The 10693-nt window shown below is 33.6% G+C and overlaps 1 protein-coding gene across 2 annotated transcripts in view; it reads left to right on the top strand.

The window, feature by feature from the left end:
* Positions 1-6648: 6648 nt before the first annotated feature.
* TRIQK (triple QxxK/R motif containing) overlaps positions 6649-10693 on the top strand; it is a 75426-nt gene continuing 71381 nt past the window's right edge. For both annotated transcript variants that reach the window (XM_008568327.1, XM_008568326.1), the window contains exon 1: positions 6649-6734. The gene's annotated coding sequence lies outside the window, so the exon portion shown is untranslated. The remainder of the gene's footprint in view (positions 6735-10693) is intronic.

Genomic DNA, 10693 nt, shown 5'->3' with positions numbered 1-10693 from the left:
TTTTCCAATTATGATAAAGAAAAAATGCATTATATATCTAGAAAGAATAAAAAAAATGTTACTATCAGAAAACAAAAATTAGGCTGGCCTCAGATTTCTTTTTCTGTAATATTAAATGATAAAAGACAACAGAGTAACATTTTTAGGATTAAAAAAACAATTCCCATGCAGTTTGTACTTTTGGTGTGTTGGCAGCAGAAAACCACTCTAATGTATATAAAGAACTCTAAACTACTTCATGTTTGCTTCTGGGGATAAAAACCTAAAATATCAACTTACTATAAGATAATGCAGAATGAACACAAAAGCTATGGGGGTGTGGGGGTGTGTATAAAACTGATACACCCTAGATTGCTAGAATACAGTGTTGGCTCTAATGTTAAATCTAGTTAAAAATTGACAGCAATTGAAAAAAAAATGTGTGCATGAAAAGATATATATTGTAAAAATTAATTCTGTAACAACAATCTAGAATTAAATAAAATTTTGTGATCTTCTGATTTATTTATGCCACAGATGAAACATGGTGATCCAATAGTATGAATAGATTTTAAAATATATTGAAACCGTTGGTCAGCAAATGATGACTAACGGGGCCATATCTGGCCCGCTGCCTATATCTCATGACCTATGAGCTTAGAATTTTAAATGGTTGGGAAAACATCACAAACATTATAATATTTTGTGACGTGAAATTATATGAAATTCAAATTTTATTGTTTATAAATAAACTTTTATTGGAACACAGCCACATACATTTGTTGACGTATTATCTGGCTGCTTTGGCATTACAACAGCAGAGTTGAGAGATTGCCACAGAGATGCACATGTGGCTTTTTCATTTGTTTGCACTGCTTCTCAGCACAATACAAATTGCAGTGACACAGTTATAAATTGATTTTGCCTCTTGACATGCAAAGCCTAAAATATTTAGCTGGCCCTTTACAGAAAAGTTTTCCAACTCCTGACCTGAACTATAAACTTTAGTGTATAAGAAAAACATTATAATATTTTGTGACGTGAAATTATATGAAATTCAAATTTTATTGTTTATAAATAAACTTTTATTGGAACACAGCCACGTACATTTGTCGACGTATTATCTGGCTGCTTTGGCATTACAACAGCAGAGTTGAGAGATTGCCACAGAGATGCACATGTGGCTTTTTCATTTGTTTGCACTGCTTCTCAGCACAATACAAATTGCAGTGACACAGTTATAACTTGATTTTGCCTCTTGACATGCAAAGCCTAAAATATTTATCTGGCCCTTTACAGAAAAGTTTTCCAACTCCTGACCTGAACTATAAACTTTAGTGTATAAGATTAAACTTTCATTTTTAATTAAAGGGACCCAAATTTACTTACTTATTGTCCTTCAGTGTTCTACTTACCCCAACATCTCTGGTATTATGTGGATTAAGGTTAACATCAAAAATCTATTATTCTTTTCATATAATAGTCCAGATCTTCTCTTTTCCATCTTTGTGCCTTAAATGAAGCAACATTCATGTAAGGATTTTAGAATTTAATTTCCATAGATAAAAATCAGTTAGTTAATACCTCAATGTCATAAGAAATAATGAACACTTTGCTATTGTATGCCAAAATGCTTCGTGCTTATAGAGATAAACATGTGCAGTATTTAATAAGTGAGTTATATGTCAATCAGATACCCAAAGATTTGTCTGGCAGGTATAGGTGAATTGTACAGAGGAAATATATAATTGGAATGGGGTCTTGAAGAATGCCCATGAATTCAAGGTAGATAAGAATAGGATTAAGGTGACATTGAAGTAAGGAGTACAAGATTTGTAAAGCCATGAAGCCATTAGTGGGATCGTGTGGTTGGGAAATGGAAAGAAGTTTAATGGGTGGTACATAACAAGGGGATAAATGGTTGGAGCTGAGGCAATGTGGACCTGTTGGCCCGGGTTGAAAAGACTCTTATATGCTATGCAAAGCAATTTTCATTTTGTAGGCAGTAAGGATACATTTTAAGTTTTTAAATTGTAGAGCAACATAATCAGATTAGTATTTTAGAATAGTGGTTCTTAAATTTTTTCAAATACAACACACCCTAAAATTCTTCAATTCTGTGACTATACCTTCATGGAGTAAAATTTGCCTTGGGGTATACCTACCTATGTCCTAGTTATAACAAACTTCTTTGAAGGAGCATATATAAACAATGCCCTAGGTAACTTAGGAACTTATGTGGTATGTAGACTTATGTCACGCTGTTAAATAAACTGAAATCATTTAAAATTTTCAGAACATTAGGAAGTTACCTATGAGATTTAAAAAAGTAATCTGTTCTAGCTTCTCCTGGGTAGATAGAACTTTTTAAAGACAAAACATAATGTATATGTTTGTACAATGCACCACTTTTATATATAGCTTATAAAAACTTTATCAAAGTCAAGATGATAGAAGTTTAATTATGGATCACTGGAACATATTTGGATTTTCTTTTCATATCTATCTATTTATATAGATATATCTATAAAAAAATCTATCTATTTATATATAGATAGATAGGTTTTTTTTTTTTTTTTTTTTTTTTTTTTTGCTGTTGGCCGGTATGGGGGTCAGAACCCTTGTCCTTGGTGTTATCAGCTATCAGCACCACACTGTAATCAGTTGAACTAACCAGCATGTTATTTTTTAAAATGTTTAAGTTAATGCTTAGCATTTCTTCTAATAAAATTAACATATATGCTTTAAATGCCTATGTAAAATTTGACTGAAACTGTGGAATATACTAAAAAGCATATGTACTTCACAGGGCCTGGTTTTCCAAAGCCTTGCAGTTTCAAATATTGACCTTGCGGAGGACTGGAAATTTCCCTCAGGCTATAAGTCCCTGTTGCAAGGTAAGGATTGTGGTACAGCAGGTTGCTGGCTCAAAGACAGACTAGTTACTGATATGTAAAGATACTGAGAAATTGCTGTTAAGAAGGAATGCTTGCTAAGATCAAACTGTTGATAGGACGACTTAATTGTCTACTGGAATGTCATCTGGCTTGTTTCACTGAAAGTTACCAGCCTATATTGTTAAACTATAACCCCACTTCTGTTCTCTTCCTATAACTTCCTGGTCTGGAAAATAAACACAGGAAGAGAACCCCAATTCAGCGTTAATTTCCCAAGGAAGGGATGGCTCTCGCTTGAGCTTTCCAAAGGGAGATTAACCACTTCGGGGCCTCTCATTGCTCAGAAGAGATGGGCTTTGACTAATCCTTTCATCTCCGTCACCCAGGGAAGGGGGGGTGACAAATCCGTGGGGGGCGAAGCAACGCAAAGCAACATGAAACCATATCCTGTTTTGAGCCTTGATTTAGATATATGATGATAATAGTTTTCCAGATAATAATGTCCCGTATTTATATAGGCATTTATATCTGACATATTATTTCATAAAAACACATTATTTTTATAAAAATGATCTCGTTTGATTCTTACAATAATATTTGCGATATATATATGTGTATACAAGTGTACTTTAAAAAGTTTGTGGAAAATAGAATTAAAAGATAAGATGAATCTTTCTATGAACTTTTTGAAGACCCTTCGTGTGTGCGTGTGTGTGTGTGTGTGTGTGTGTGTGTGTGTGTAGTCACTTTTGTCCATTTTACAATGTCCAGTCTATAGCTCAGGTGGATGGAATGAACATACTCTTCCACATAAAGGAAAGAGAGTGAGTTCTATTATAAGATAGATTTGATGACAAATCTCTGCCCATTACCCTGTCAACTTTGCATGCTTGGGCAAGTCACTTAATCATTAGAAAACTCTGTTTCCTTATTTGGGGTTAGTTGTACCTATCCCACAGGGATGTTTTGAACATTTTTTATAATATATGCGATATGCTTAGCACAGTGTTTGCCATATTAGTTGCCATTCAGCATACAGTGACTGCTGGTATTATTATTATTGTTGTTAATATTAATTATATTAATAAGAGCTCAACACCATTTATAGTTTCAAAATCCAAAAGATCTAAAAAATTAAATTTTCCCAAGTTTAAATTTTGCACAAAATCAATTAAGGCAAAAACCAGACTTGACATGACATGTGACTGTTTATATAATCAGTAGGTATAAGGTTTTTCTATGAAGTATTAATGTGCTTCCCCCAAATCCCATCAGAAGTGTTATGTAATTATGGTAGATGGGACATATTACCTTTTTATAATCTAAAAACTTCTAAGAAACATCTGGCCCAAACACTTTAAATAAGGACTGTAGACCTGTATAATTTTGAAACTTTCATTTTAATAACAGCTTTTTTGAAATATGAGGGTACTTCAAAACGTTCATGGAAATATTTGTATTATCTTTAAGTCTATTTTTTTATGAACATTTTGAAGTACCCTCATGTAATTCATAATCATAAGATTTAATAAATCTTAAGATTTGTTCAAGTGTACAATTCAGTAGTTTTTAGCATTTTCACAGCTGTGCAACTATCACCACTATCTAATTTGAGAATATTTTTATTATTTCAGAAAGGCACACTTTACCCATTTTAAGTCACTCTCCATCCCGCTGCCTTCACCCTCTAAGCAACCACTAATCTATTTTCTGTCTCTATTGATTTTTCCATTCTGGACATTTCATATAAAGGGAATAGGAATGATGAATTCAGAACTTTTGTGCCTGGGTTTTTTCACTTAGCATGATGTTTTCAAGGTTTATCCATTTTGAAACATGCATCAATATTTCACTTATTTTTATGTCCAAGTAACATTGAATTGAGTGGATATACTGCATTTTGTTTATCTGTTCATCATAAGTTGTTTCCATTTTTTGGCTGTTAGAATAATACTGCTATGAACAATTGTGTGCAAGTGTTTGTGTGGAGATAAGTTTTCATTTCTCTTGTCTAAACCTAGGAGCGGAATTGCTGGTCATCAAGTAACTCTGTATTTGGCTTTTTGAGGAGCTGCCAAACTGTTTTCCAAAATGTGTGTGCACCATTTTACTTTTCCACCAGCAATGTATGAAGGTTCCAATTTTTCTACATTTTCATCTCTACTTGTTATTGTCTGTCTTTTGGTATATTTCTATATTTCTTGATCATATTCTTTAAAGCACAAAAGTTTTTACTCCCATCCTAGTGGGAATAAAGTGGTATCTCACTGTGGTTTTGATTTGATTAGATCAGTTAATAATGATGTTGAGCTTCTTTTCTTGTTCTTGTTGGTAAATTGTATATCTTCTTTGGAAAAAAATATTTGTTCAAATACTTTGCCCCTTCTAAAATTAGATTATTTGTCTTTTTATGGTTGAGTTGTGAGTGTTCTTTACATATTCTGGTTACAAGACCTTTGTCATATATTATTTGCAAATATTTTCTCCCATTCTGTGATTGTCTTTTCACTTTCTTGATCATGTTCTTAAAAGCACAAAATTTTTATTTGATGAAGTTCAAATTATGTAATTTTTGTTTTGTTTTTGTGCATTTGTTGTTATATCCAAGAAACTATTGCCTAACTCAAAGTCGTGAAGTTTTACTCCTATGTTTTCTTCTAAGTGTTTTATAGTTTTAGGCTTTGCATTTAGGTCTATGATTTATTTTGAGTTAATTTTTGTCTATGGTGTGAGATAAGGGTCCAACTTTATTCTTTTGTTGCACCATTTGTTAAAAAAGTCTATTCTTTAATATTATGACTCTTGACTTGGATTATTCTCACTATTTAAAAATAACATAAAAATAGCAAGCAATTTTTAATGATCTTATTAACATAAGTTAAATTTGTGTTCTCAAATACTTGGGGTTAAATTTTGAATTGGCATTATTATTAGACAGCAGTTTGGAACCATTTAAAATTGCTACTTTTATCCATATGAGAGCAATTGCAGTGTAAAACCAGAGATAAGTTCAGTGCCTCGCACATAATAGGTATTCAGTAAATATTCATTGAAAAATGAATAAATTACGTATGGATTACTTGATTATTGTTCCTTGTTGATTTTTTAATGGACATTTAGAAAGTAACATATACTTAAAAATTTATGATTGAATAAATACAACTGTTTTTGTAAGTCAACCCCTCTACAAGTTAAAATAACAGAAAATAGTTTCAAGTTAGTCTCTACGTTTATTCTTGACTATAGAATACAATGGAAGCATATCCTGTACTTTTTGGAAAATTATTTGTGACATTTGGGTCAAGTAAATTTAAATAGGCTTATCTATTACAATACTTCTCAAAACCTTTATTATGAAAATGTGCCTTGTGAAAATGGGGCATACATAGTATGCAGTATTTTTAAATTATATTTGGCCATAGAAACTTATTTGGATTGAACAGGTGACAGCATTGGCTAAACAAGAACACCTTTTGGAAATGCTTTCACTGCGATTTTATTGTGTGGACAATTAGGAAACTAGAGATTATCCATTTAATATTTAATTATACTCTATTTTGAATTCCAGTAAGAAAAAACAACCAAGAATATTATTTTTAGTATCTGGAATTGAATTTACCAGGAATGTAAGCACAGCTTCCTCTATAAAGACGTTGCCTTTGGAAACATCTTACTGCTTGGCAGCTATCCAGAGTTCAGACTTAAAAACAACCAAGAATATTATTTTTAGTATCTGGAATTGAATTTACCAGGAATGTAAGCACAGCTTCTTCTATAAAGACGTTGCCTTTGGAAACATCTTACTGCTTGGCAGCTATCCAGAGTTCAGACTTGGCAGCATCAAGGACACAACACAAGGTGTGTTGATTTAACATTTGATAAAAGGTGTTTTGATTTGTGTTTTATTTTCTTTAATTTTGTTTTTCTTGTTTTGGGTTGTTTGCTTCTGGCAATGAACTTGGGTTTCAAAACATAGTTCTGTCTTATGGAAGGCAGTATTACAATGAAGAAACATTTTTACTTGTATTTATTTCGTGGTGTTTGGGCAAATCCAAGTAAATGAAGCAAGATTCATAGAGATATAAATCTATATATGATTTGTATGTTAAATTATTTAGTATTAGTAATTGTCTGCTACGATTTGTTACTACATTAAATATTAAGTATCTCTTGATATTTGGTGCATTATTATACTTTGGTACATTACAGTATTTTGGCAATTATATATTGATTTTAAGTAATTAGATATTAGTTTAGTAAGTAATGAACAGATTAAGATCATTATAAAATATAAGTTACTCAATAATAATATTTCTTGATTAATTGATATAGCCGTGTTTCCTATGTGTTGTGAAGAAAGGAAATAATGACATAAAATGGAAGAACATGGATCCCTTTATATCTCTGACATATTTTCTACCGTCCTTTCCCACTCCTTACTTCACTCACCTTTCAATGGCTTCCTATTTCCCTCAAGATAGAAGTTAAAGTTCTTTAACTGGCCTAAAAATCTCTACAAGACTTAACCCTTGTCACCTCTCTAATTTCATCTCCAACCACTGTCATTCTCATTCGCTTGCTCTAGACAGGCTGGTTCCTTATTGTTCTTTGAACATGCCATGAATTTTCCCATCTCAGGATTTTTGCACTTGCTCTTCTCTCTGTTGAATTGTTCTTCTCCCCAGATATTTTCACAGCCAATTTCTTTACTTTTTTTGCATCTGTATTAAAAGATCACCTTCTAAATGATTCTTACCTGACCGCCATCCAACACTTTATATTCTTTCTCTGCTTTTTGACATTTAACACTCTGAAATGAGCTACTATTTTATGCTTGTCTTCCTTATTGTAACTACCCACAAGAATATAAAGCATATGAGGGCAGGGACTTTTGTTTGCTTTGTTTTACTCTATTTCTAGCAACTAGAGTAGTCCCTGGATCTTGATGAGTGAATGTATGAATGAACCGTTAATTCAGCAAACATCTCTGAGCATTTACTAGGAGCTAGGCACTATGCTAAGTGGTGAGGATACAGGGAGGAAGTACACAGGTCCTGCCTTCAGGAGTATAGTTTAATAAGGGAAACAGGTAATTTCAGCAGCCATTTAACTGCAGTGTTTTATTATAATAATAGTAAGAACAGAATGCTATCATCACTTGGAGAATCAGCATTCAAATCAGACTATGTTGGGCTCGTGAAAGGCTTCCTGAAAAAGGTATCTCTCTATCTATTACAATAGCCAAGGATATGCTGTAGGAACAAACAAGCTCAAATCTTGGTGTCTTAACAAAGCAAATGTTTATTTCTCACACAGGCTATGTGCCCAGAATAGGTATGTAGGAAAGCTCAGGGACCCAAGACATCGAAGGCTTCATCTGGATGATCCCTGCAGCACTGGGAAGGGAGACTGTCTCATTATGTACTGGAATTTAAAGTTTCATTGGCCAAAACAAATTGCTTAACTTCAAATGGGGGACTATGCAATATTTGCTCCTACCCAGAAGCAAAGGAGAATTGAAAAATTTATGAGTCAAACCAATGGCTGCCATACCTTTCTACTGTTTTAAAGGAGGAGTATAAGATATCTAGGTAAAGAAATGTTTAAAAGCATTTTCAGAGAAAGGAAGAGTTTGGGTAAAGACAGTAAGATGTTATGTAGTGTGATAATTTTGGGGAACTGTGTGTAACAACATAGTTGGAGCATAGTGCATGTGTGGAAAAAAGACAGGTTAAAAAAAAATTGGAGTGAAAATAGGGCCAGATTTTACCAAACTATGGAGTTAAAACTGCATCCTGAATGTCATAGGGAAACACTGAATGATATTATATACTTCAGGGGAATTTCTTGATTTAATTTAAATTGTGAGAGATAGTTCTGGAAGTAGTGTGGGAATGGATTTGAGGGGAGGAAGACTGGAGATAGTAAGATCAATTGTTATATCAATGTAGTAGTGCAGGTGAGGCCCCAGGTGGAAGAAATGACAGAGGAGATAGAAAGAAGAGAAACAAAAAGTAGAGTCAAGGAAACTATATATGGGGGTAGTCTCCTGATCACAGAGGAAGGCTTACAGAAGACAGGACTCTTCTTCCACTGAGGTCAAAGTAGAGGTACTATGCAGACAGTGTTCATGTCTGAGGATGTATGTGTGGATTTGTGTGTTTGTGTTGTGTATCTCCATGTGCACGTTGGTATGTGTGTGTGAGTGAATTAGAGCAAGCTTGCAAAGTGACTGATTCCTAACTGTAAGCCTGTATTTTCTTTGTAACTTGTGAAACAAGCCTATGTGCCCATACTGAAATGAAGATGGATGAGGCACTGGAGGAGAGCCATGCAATTTGGAATGGCTACTGAGTCAAATGGAAGATATGTCAGATTTGCATCAGAAGGGGTTATTGGGCACTATTGTGCACTTGTAAAAAAACAGATTACACATTTTACTAGAAAAATTGTTTGGGGAAGCTCAGTTGCTTCTTTCTTTTAATTGTGTGGAATTCAGCAATAATTTGAAAATGTATACCTTGAAAAAATTTTGTATATGCTGTTTCCATTAGAGGGGCCCACAAGATATAATCTAGACCCTGGCCAAAAATTTTGGTTAATGTAATAATAAAATACCAATCATTTCATAACAGAGGAAAATATTGTAAGACTGGTAAAGTAATTATCCAGTACTTTTATAAAATTAATTTTTACGATACACTTTTAAAAGACATTTTTAGAGTAGTTTTAGGTTCACAGCAAAATTGAGAGAAAGGGTCAGATATTTCCCATATCTTTCCCCACAGGCATAGCTTTCCCCATTATCAGCATCTCCCATCAGAATAGTACATTTGTTAGATTTGATGAACCTATAATGACACACCATTATCATCCAAAGTCCATAGTTTACATTAGGGTTTACTGTTGGTGCTAAACATTCTTCGGGTTTGGACAAATGTGTTATGTCATGTATCCACCATTATAGTATCACACAAAGTAGTTTCACTTCTCTAAATATCTTCTGTGTTCTACTTATTTATCCCCCTCTTGCCTCCCAACACCTGGCAACCACTGATCTTTTTACTGTTTCCATATTTTTACCTTTTCCAGAATGTCATATAGTTGAAATCATATAGCATGTAGCCTTTTTGACTGGCTTCTTTCACTTAGTAATATGCATTTAAGGTTCTTGCCTATCTTTTCATGGCTTGATATCTTATTTCTTTTTAGTGCTAAATTATATTCCATTGTTTAGATGCACTATAGTTTGTTTATCCATTCACTTACTGAAGGACATCTTGGTTGCTTCCAGGTTTTGGCAATTATGAATAAAGATGCTGTAAATATTGTGTGCACGTTTTTGTGTAGACATATAATTTTCAACTACTTTGGGTAAATGCCAAAGAGTGTGAATGCTGGATCGTATGATAAGAGTATGGTTTGTTTTGTAAGAAACTGCCAAACTGTGGCAATACCATTTTGTATTCCCACCAGCAATGAATGAGAGTTCCTGTTGCTCCACATCTTCACCAGCATTCGGTATCGTCAGTGTTCTGGATTTTGGCCATTCTACTAGGTGTGTAGCAGTATCTCATTTTAATTTGCATTTCTCTGATGACATATGGTGTGGAACATCTTTTCATATGCTATTTGCCATATGAATGTCTTAATATCTACCATATTTGTTACTGCTTTCTATTTGTTGCTCCTGTTCTTTGTTCATGCTCCTGACTCTTGACTTCCACTCTTTTCTTGCCTTTTAAAAAAATTTTTAGGACCGGCCCCATGGCTCACTCGGGAGAGTGCAGCACTGGTAGTGCCGAGGCCATGGGTTC

This window comes from Galeopterus variegatus, unplaced genomic scaffold (genome assembly GCF_000696425.1).
Source record: "Galeopterus variegatus unplaced genomic scaffold, G_variegatus-3.0.2 Scaffold399, whole genome shotgun sequence".
Classification (NCBI taxonomy): Eukaryota; Metazoa; Chordata; class Mammalia; order Dermoptera; family Cynocephalidae; genus Galeopterus; species Galeopterus variegatus.
Note: the sequence above shows the minus strand (reverse complement) of the source record. Positions and strands in the feature narration are given on the sequence as shown.